Raw genomic sequence first — 9,197 nt, forward strand, 5'->3', positions numbered from 1 at the left:
GACCGCTCTTGCATTTTGTTTTGAATTTTCTTTTCTTCTATCTTTGCGATCTTCTTATTTTCTTCTTCCTTTGGTGCGTAGCGCGCCACTCTTCTTGTCACCAATGAGTGGAATCCGATGCTGGCGGCAGGTACTGGGTCTCGGCCAATTCGACGAGGAAGTCGGCCAGTGCTTGGGACTTGATGGCGGTGCGTGGCTGGTAGAGGATGGTGTGGGGAGCTAGCTCGATGGCCCACTTCGCCACCCGGCCTAATGCATCTCTGTTGCCTATTGTCGGTGTCAAAACCGGCCGATCTCGGGTAGGGGTCCCGAATTGTGCGTCTGAGGATCAAAGATAACAGGAGGCAGGGGACACGATGTTTACCCAGGTTCGGGCCCTCTTAATGGAGGTAATACCCTACTTCCTGCTTGATTGACTTTGATGAGTATAGGGGTTACAAGAGTTGATCTACCTCGAGATCGTAATGGCTAAACCCTAGATGTCTAGTATGTATGATTGTGATTGGCTATATGGGCTAAACCCTCCGGTTTATATAGACACCGGAGGGGCCTAAGGTTGTACGGAGTTGGTTTACAGAGAAAGGAATCTTCACATCTGAACGCCAAGCTTGACATCCACGCAAAGGAGAGTCCCATCCGGACACGGGTGAGGGAGTCCTGGACTAAGGGGTCCTCGGGCATCCAGCCTGTTAGCCATGGGCCGGACTGATGGGCTGTGAAGATACAAAGACGGAAGACTCCACCCGTGTCCAGATGGGACTCTCCTTGGCATGGAAGGCAAGCTTGGCGATCGAATATGAAGATTCCTTTCTTTGTAACCGACCTTATGTAACCCTAGATCCCTCCGGTATCTATATAAACCGGAGGGATAAGTCTGTAGAGGCCAATACTCATAAGCATAGTCATACAGGCTCGACTTCTAGGGTTTTAGCCATTATGATCTTGTGGTAGATCAACTCTTGTAATACTCATATTCATCAAGATCAATCAAGCAGGAAGTAGAGTATTACCTCCATAGAGAGGGCCCGAACCTGGGTAAACATCGTGTCCCCTGTCTCCTGTTACCATCGACCTTAGACGCACAGTTCGGGACCCCCTACCCGAGATCCGCCGGTTTAGACACTGACAACAGGAGAAGGCCTTCTATCTTGTATCTTCACAGCCCATCAGTCCGGCCCATATCACATAGCCCGGACGCCCGGGGACCCCCTAATACAGGACTCCCTTAGTAGCCCCTGAACCAGGCTTCAATGACGATGTGTCTGGCACGCAGATTGTCTTCGGCATTGCAAGGCGGGTTCCTCCTCCGAATACTCCAAAGTAGTTGGTCAAAAGAACTATGTTCGGCTCTGTATAACAGTCACAACCCTGAACCACAAGGGAAAAATACTTAAACAAAATAGGTCACATCTACTGACAGCTTTTCCAGTGAGACATTATGTTCTGGCCTTATTATTATTTCGAACCGTTTTTTAGCGTCCCACTTCGCGTTTCGAGGCGCGGTCTTCATCGACACGTCTTTCCAAAGCAGAGATTGTGTCCCCTTATTGCGGGATTCTCATCAATACGGGTTTGGGTAATCCAACCATGTTGTTTGCATGACCCCTTGGGAATAGGCGAGTTTTAAGGCTCGTGGGGGGACGCTCGATATTCACTGCTTTTATAAGAAGATAAGGATCCATCTTTTTACCCCACGCCTTCTTCCTCCTCAGCCCATCCGCCCTCGAGCTCCAGCGCCCAAGTTTCAATCCTTTCCGTCCCCAGCAAACACTCCAGCCATGTCCGGATCTGGAGCGCAGGGCAAGTGGAGGGCCTCCTCCGTCACGGAGGGGAACATCAAGGAACTCCGGGAAGCGGGGTACTTAGCCACGAAAATTGCCCACCGGCTCCCTGCCAAAAAGAAGATCATGCCCACTCCGGAGTCCAATGAGAGGGTAGTATTTATCCCACACTTTCTTCGCGGACTAGGGTTTCCTCTCCACCCTCTCGTCCGCGGCTCATGTTCTGTTACGGGCTAGATTTCCATGATCTAGCCTCGAATTCCTTCCTCAACATTTCGGCGTTCATCGTCATGTGTGAGGCGTTCCTCCGCATTCCCTCCCCCCCCCACTTCGGCCTGTGGCTCAAGGTCTTCAACATGAAGCGGAAAGTGGTCGATGGTCAACACGCGGAGTGTGGCGGCGCCATGGTGAGCAAGCTCCCCGACGTCACCCAGCCCAAGGGGACTGTCGGTGTCAAAACCGGCGGATCTCGGGTAGGGGTTCCCGAACTGTGCATCTAAGGTCGATGGTAACAGGAGACAGGGGACACGATGTTTACCCAGGTTCGGGCCCTCTCTATGGAGGTAATACCCTACTTCCTGGTTGATTGATCTTGATGAATATGAGTATTACAAGAGTTGATCTACCACGAGATCGTAATGGCTAAAACCCTAGAAGTCTAGCCTATATGACTATGATTATGATCATTCCCCTCTACGGACCTAGCCCTTCGGTTTATACAGACACCGGAGGGATCTAGGGTTACATAAAGTCGGTTACAGAGAAAGGAATCTTCATATTTGGTCGCCAAGCTTGCCTTCCATACAAAGAGAGTCCCATCCGGACACGGGAGAGAGTCTTCGGTCTTGTATCTTCACAGCCCATTAGTCCGGCCCATGTCCAACAGGTCAGACGCCCGAGGACCCCTTAGTCCAGGACTCCCTCGGTAGGCCCTGAACCAGGCTTCAATGACGAGGTGTCCGGCGTGCAGATTGTCTTCAGCATTCCAAGGCGGGTTCCCCTTTCCGAATACTCCAAGATAGTCTTCGGACGCAACGAATGTACACGGATCTGCAACACAAGTACCACACACACAACCGCAGAGAGTATAATATTTCACGAGTCCAACCCGCTGACAACTTTTTGCAATGTGACATCACGTCTGCCCGGTCATTATATCGATTCTTGTCCTGCCGTTCCATGTTTCGAGACGCGGTTTTTTTTTGGCACGTCTTGTCGAAGCAAAGATCGTGTCCCCTTATTGCGGGATTCTCGTCAATACGGGCGTGAGTAATCTGACCGTGCCGTTTGCACAGCCCTTGGGAACAGGTGAGTTTTAAGGCGAGTGGGGAGGCGCTTGATATTCACTTCCTTTATAAGGGGATAAGGATTCCCTTCTTTCACCCATGCCTTCTCTCTTTCTCTGCCCTTCCATTCTTGAGCTCCAGCGCCTAAGTCCTCATCTTTTCCGCCTAAAGAAAGCACTTAACCATGTCCGGATCTGGAGGGCAAGGCTAGTGGATGGCCTCCTCCATTAAGGAGAAGGACATCACCGAGCTTCGGGAGGTCGGGTATCTGGCGAAAGAAATCGCTCACCGGCTTCCGGCCAAGCGGCAAGTCGTCCCCACCCGAAGCCCAACGAGAGGCTGGTGTTGTAACACCCCGCATGTGACTTTCCATAATTGTAACTCCGACTCTTGCCATTTTCGGCTATGTGCTATGATATTCCCTTCGTGGTCGGGTTTTGTCTTTCGTTTTGCATTTTGTCCATGTCATGCATTTCATATCATGCCATCATGTGCATTGCATTTGCATACGTGTTCGTCTCATGCATCCGAGCATTTTCCCCGTTGTCCGTTTTGCAATCCGACGCTCCCATCTCCTCCGGCGCACCCCTCTTGTTTTCTTTCGTGAGCGGGTGTCTAATGTTCTAGGAATGGACCGAGGCTTGTCAAGTGGCCTTGGTATACCACCGGTAGACCACCAGTCATGTTTCGTTCCATTTGGAGGTCGTTTGGTACTCCAACGGTTAACCGGGTAACCGCAGATGCCTTCTGTGTGTTGCAGCAAAAAACCCCTCTCTAAACATCCCAAAACCCACCAAACTCTCTTCCATGCTCTAGGTCGTTCGATCACGATCGTGTGGGCGAAAACCGCACTTCATTTGGACTCTCCTAGCTCCCCCTAGCTATATATATGCACCTCTCCCGAAAAACATTCGCAGTCCAACCCTAGCCCCGCTCCCTCTCCGCCGCCGGACGCGTCCGGTCCGCGCCGGACGAAGCCCGCGCCGCCGCCCTCGTCCACTCACCCGCTGCCACGTGGCGTCCGCCGCCGCCCGTATCACGCCAGCCCGCGAAGCCCGTCGCGAGCCCGCCGGGCCCGTGCCTCCCCGCGCCCCCGCGCGCGCCTTTGCGCCACCCCACCGCCGTCGCCTCGCCGCCGTGCCCCGCTGCCGTCGCCTCGCCGCCGCCGCCGCGCACCCGCGCCTCGCCGCCGGCGCCTCCTCCTCTGAGCGCCGTCGCCCTCGCCCTCGCCCGGATCTCGCCGGCGCCGGCCCCGCCGTCCCCTCCCTCGCCGTCATCGCCCTCCGTCGCCGGCCGCCGCGTCAGTTCCGACGAGCCAGAGCTCGAGCTCCTCGATCCAGATCCAGTCAAACTAGGTTGACCCCGAGACCCCGAAATTTTGCGAAGTCCTGTGATTTTTACAATAAGTGCATCTGTTCATCATGGCATAACTCTCTGCACATAGCTCCGTTTCGCGCATGTAATATATCGAATTGTTCGTCTCATGATGCTCTTCATTTTGTTCCATTGCACCATGTTCACTAGAGGCCATCTTGATGCCCAAATCTCTGGTGCAAGAGTGCTACTTGCTGTGATCTGCTGTTACTTAGCAGAACTTGGAGATTTGTTATTTTTGTTGCATTTAATCTGTCCATCTTATGGGCATGAGCTCTACATGTGTTTTGTTGTATGCCATGCCATCTTTTCAGTGGTGTATGCCATGTATTTTTTTGATTTCTGTGGTGACTAGCACAAGCATGCAAACTAGGCTCCGTAATGTTTCTGATTTCAGGGGGACTGATTTCTCAGTCTTTGTCTGCTGTTATTTTGTTGCCGTGTAAACTTGATGCTACAGAGAGATCCATGCATATTTTGAAGATGTTTAGTAAGGATGTTTTGTACATATTGTTGTAATTGATTCATTCCTTCCCTTTTTTGCGGTTATGGAGTGCCATAGCATGACTCAATCTTGCGCTACTTTTGCTTTAAAATATTTCTGGCAGATTGTTTACGTGTTATTCAATTTGCCAAGCTTGTTGTAGTTGATCCATTCATGCTATGTATTTGCTCTTGCCATGTATAGCTTCATAAACATTCCATCTTGCTGTTGGTATGCTTGTTTTTTCATGCATTGCTTTGTGGTGAGTGCATCAAGCTCACCAAGATGCCTTCATATTATTGTTTCTGCCATGCTATGTTTTCTGGCAAGTCTGGAACCTGTTAACGAAACTTGCTATGTTTACATGGTTTCCATCATATCTTCTGGTCCTTTTTGGCTTATGGTCACTAAGGGACTTTTGTCATATGCTTTTTGTAGAATACTGCCATGCCTTGTTTTGCCATGTTAGGTTCCTGTAGCATGTTTTTTTCGTGCTCTGAACATTGCTACCTGATGCTGTTTCTGCCATGTCCAGTAATTTCACCAAGTCAGTGAACCTGTTATATTTTGTACTTTTGCCATGCTTGTTTGAACCTGTTATGTTGTGATCTAGCCGTAGCTCAGTGTTCATCTTTTGTCAAGCATCTCCTGTAGATCACTTCCATATGCTTTGTTGCTATATTGGAGTGTTGTAGCATTGTTACTTGTTGCATTTTAAGTGCTATCATGCTTTTAATCGCAGTTTCGTGTCATTCTTGTTTTGCTTGCCATTTGCAAACCGTGCATCCGTTTCCGGTGATCTTTATATCGATTTGGACCGAAATAATCTCATCTTTCCAGTGGCATGCTTGGTTTGCCAAGTTACTGCCTTGTTCATCATTTTCCTTCCGGAGCACGCATATGCATCGCATATCATATCTCGCATATCATACATGTTTTGCATCATGTTGCTTGTGAATTTCTCGTGATTGATTGTGGTTCCGTTGCTTGTGTTCTTGTCTTGGGTAGAGCCGGGAGACGAGTTTGTGAACGAGGAACCTGTTGAGTACGATTACGAGGATCAAGCTTTCGACAACTCTGAGAACCTTGCAGGCAAGATGACCATACCCTCGAAATCACTTCTATCTTTGATTTGCTAGTTGTTCGTTCTTTTGCCATGCTGCACTACCTACCACTTGCTATATCATGCCTCCCACATTTCCATGAGAGCCCCTAACCATCCTTTCCTAGCAAACCGTTGTTTGGCTAAGTTACCGCTTTTGCTCAGCCCTTCTTATAGCGTTGCTAGCTGCAGGTGAAGTTGAAGTTGGTTCCATGTCGGAACATGGATATGTTGGGATATCACAATATCTCTTATTTACTTAATGCATCTATATATTTGGTAAAGGGTGGAAGGCTCGGCCTTATGCCTGGTGTTTTGTTCCACTCTTGCCCCCCTAGTTTCTGTCTTACCGGTATTATGTTCCTTGAGTTTGCGTTCCTTACGCGGTTGGGTGATTTATGGGACCCCCTTGATAGTTCACCTTGAATAAAACTCCTCCAGCAAGGCCCAACTTTGGTTTTACCATTTGCCACCTAAGCCTTTCCCCCCGGGTTTTCGCGAGCCCGAGGGTCATCTTTATTTAAACCCCCGGGCCAGTGCTCCTCTAAATATTGGTCCAACCTGTCAGTCGCCGGTGGCCACCAGGGGCAACTCTGGGCTCGCCTATTGGAAGCTTCGACAATCCGGTGTGCCCTGAGAATGAGATATGTGCAGCTGCTATCGGGATTTGTCGGCACATTCGGGCGGCTTTGCTGGTCTTGTTTTACCGTTGTCGAGATGTCTTGTAAACCGGGATTCCGAGACTGATCCGGTCTTTCCGGGAGAAGGTTTTATCCTTCGTTGACCGTGAGAGCTTATGATGGGCTAAGTTGGGACACCCCTGCAGGGTATTATCTTTCGAAAGCCGTGCCCGCGGTTATGAGGCAGATGGGAATTTGTTAATGTCCAGTTGTAGAGAACTTGTCACTTGACCCAGTTAAAATACATCAACTGTGTGTGTAGCCGTGATGGTCTCTTCTCGGCGGAGTCAGGGAAGTGAACACGGTCTGAGTTATGTATGACGTAAGTAGAAGTTCAGGATCACTTCTTGGTCATTGCTAGATGACGACCGTTCCGTTGTTTCTCTTCTCGCTCTCATTTGCGCAAGTTAGCCACCATATATGCTTATTGCTTGCTGCAGCTCCACCTCATTACACCATCCTTTCCTATAAGCTTAAACAGTCTTGATCTCCCGGGTGTGAGATTGCTGAGTCCTCGTGACTCACAGATTCTACCAAAACAGTTGCAGGTGCCGACGATACCAGTGCAGATGATGGGGTCGATCTCAAGTGGGAGTTCGACGAGGAACGTGGTCGTTACTATGTGTCTTTTCCTGATGATCAGTAGTGGAGCCCAGTTGGGACGATCGGGGATCTAGCATTTGGGGTTATCTTATTTTCATTTGGATCTTGACCGTAGTCGGTCCATGTGTGTATTTTGGATGATGTATGGATTATATTTATGTATTGTGTGAAGTGGCGATTGTAAGCCAACTCTTTATCCCATTCTTGTTCATTACATGGGATTGTGTGAAGCTGACCCTTCTTGCGACAAAACCACAATGCGGTTATGCCTCTAAGTCGTGCCTCAACACGTGGGAGATATAGCCGCATCATGGGCGTTACAAGTTGGTAATCAGAGCCATCCCCGACTTAGGAGCCCCCTGCTTGATCGAATCACTGGCGTTGTTGAGTCTAGAACAAAAATCTTTTGAGTCTTAGGATTATATATATCGGAGAGTAGGATTCTTTTTACTCCTCAGTCCTTTCGTCGCTCTGGTGAGGTCTCCCGACGTAGAAGTTTTGACTATTCTCTCCTCAAATTTCACTAAATTTTTTTTAGGATCACGCGGGTATCTTGGAATCGTTCCGATGGTTTTGTGACGAGAACATTGTTCTTGGTGCCTCCTGACATTTAGGGGTTGTGGCAGTGTCCCGGGGAGTTGAGCTCCGAGGTGTTGTCGTCACAATTTTATCGTTGCAGTTCTGGAATACCTGAGTTTCGTCGACATCGAAATCTCTTTTATGTAGTTGTTGGTGAGATCACCTCGACGCCACCCAGTACTGGGGCGGGAGTTCGGGAGTATTGCCATAACTTGTATAACGGATGCTTTTCGAAGGTTGAGGTAAACGATTTCCGAAGGTTTCTTGGTTATGTGTTGACGGATGGATACAGCTGGATCTAGGGATTGCTAGTTTGGGTGATATATTTTGTGACCCCTGTATCCCCAACACCAGATTGCATAACCAGAAAGTTTCGGGAGTTTATAAGTGGGAATTCAAGTAGCCTTAGGATATCTTTCCGACAGACGCATGATATGAGATTGGGGTTCGACGTCTAGTTGTCCGCCTTTCCACGGTTGGTTTTACAGTGGTCTCGTAGTGTCTTAAAGAGTCCTTGGCTATGCCGACTCGGGGACGCTTCGTATGTCATGTGCACAGCCTTGTACATGATGGTGCTGTACGATCGAGCCCGTGTGGGCCCCACCACGAAAACTTCGGACGAAATCTCTATCATATGTTTGTTCCGGCTTATTCTGCAAGCCAATACTTTGTTTTGTTTTGAATTGTGGTATTCGATTTGCTTCGTAGACAGATGTTGATTCCATACCTTTTTCTAAGTGGCTTCTCAACTTAATGGAAGTGTGATGACTTACTATGGAATTCATTCGTTCATCCTCGTTCGAATGTTTATTGTGAAGACTATATGTTGCAATTTCTATCCGTTGATTCAACTTGTCTATTTGTCTATCAAGATGCTAACGGATGTCACCCTCTTCAGGATGGCTCCGCCAATACGTCAGAATCCGGATCGCAATGAAGGGAGTCAAGCAAACCCTCCGCCACCACCTCCTCCTCCGGAGGCATGGCAAGCTATCATGGCAGCCACCAACGCCAATGCTCAGATGATTCTGCAACTCTTGCAAGAACGCACCCAAGGGCAAGGCAATCAAGGAAATCAAGGTCAAGGCAACAATCAGCCTCACTTTGCTACTCTCAACCAGTTTCTTGCAAATCAGCCCAAGTCTTTCAGCTACTGTGCCGAGGCCACAGATGTCGATGATTGGCTCATGGACATCAACAAGCATTTTGAATGTAGCAATGTCAGGCCTGAGGACTATGTCAAGTTCGCTTCTTTTCAGCTCAAGGACCAAGCTGCTGATTGGTATCAACAATACAAAGATTTCAGAG

This window comes from Triticum aestivum, chromosome 6D (assembly GCF_018294505.1).
Source record: "Triticum aestivum cultivar Chinese Spring chromosome 6D, IWGSC CS RefSeq v2.1, whole genome shotgun sequence".
Taxonomy (NCBI): Eukaryota; Viridiplantae; Streptophyta; class Magnoliopsida; order Poales; family Poaceae; genus Triticum; species Triticum aestivum.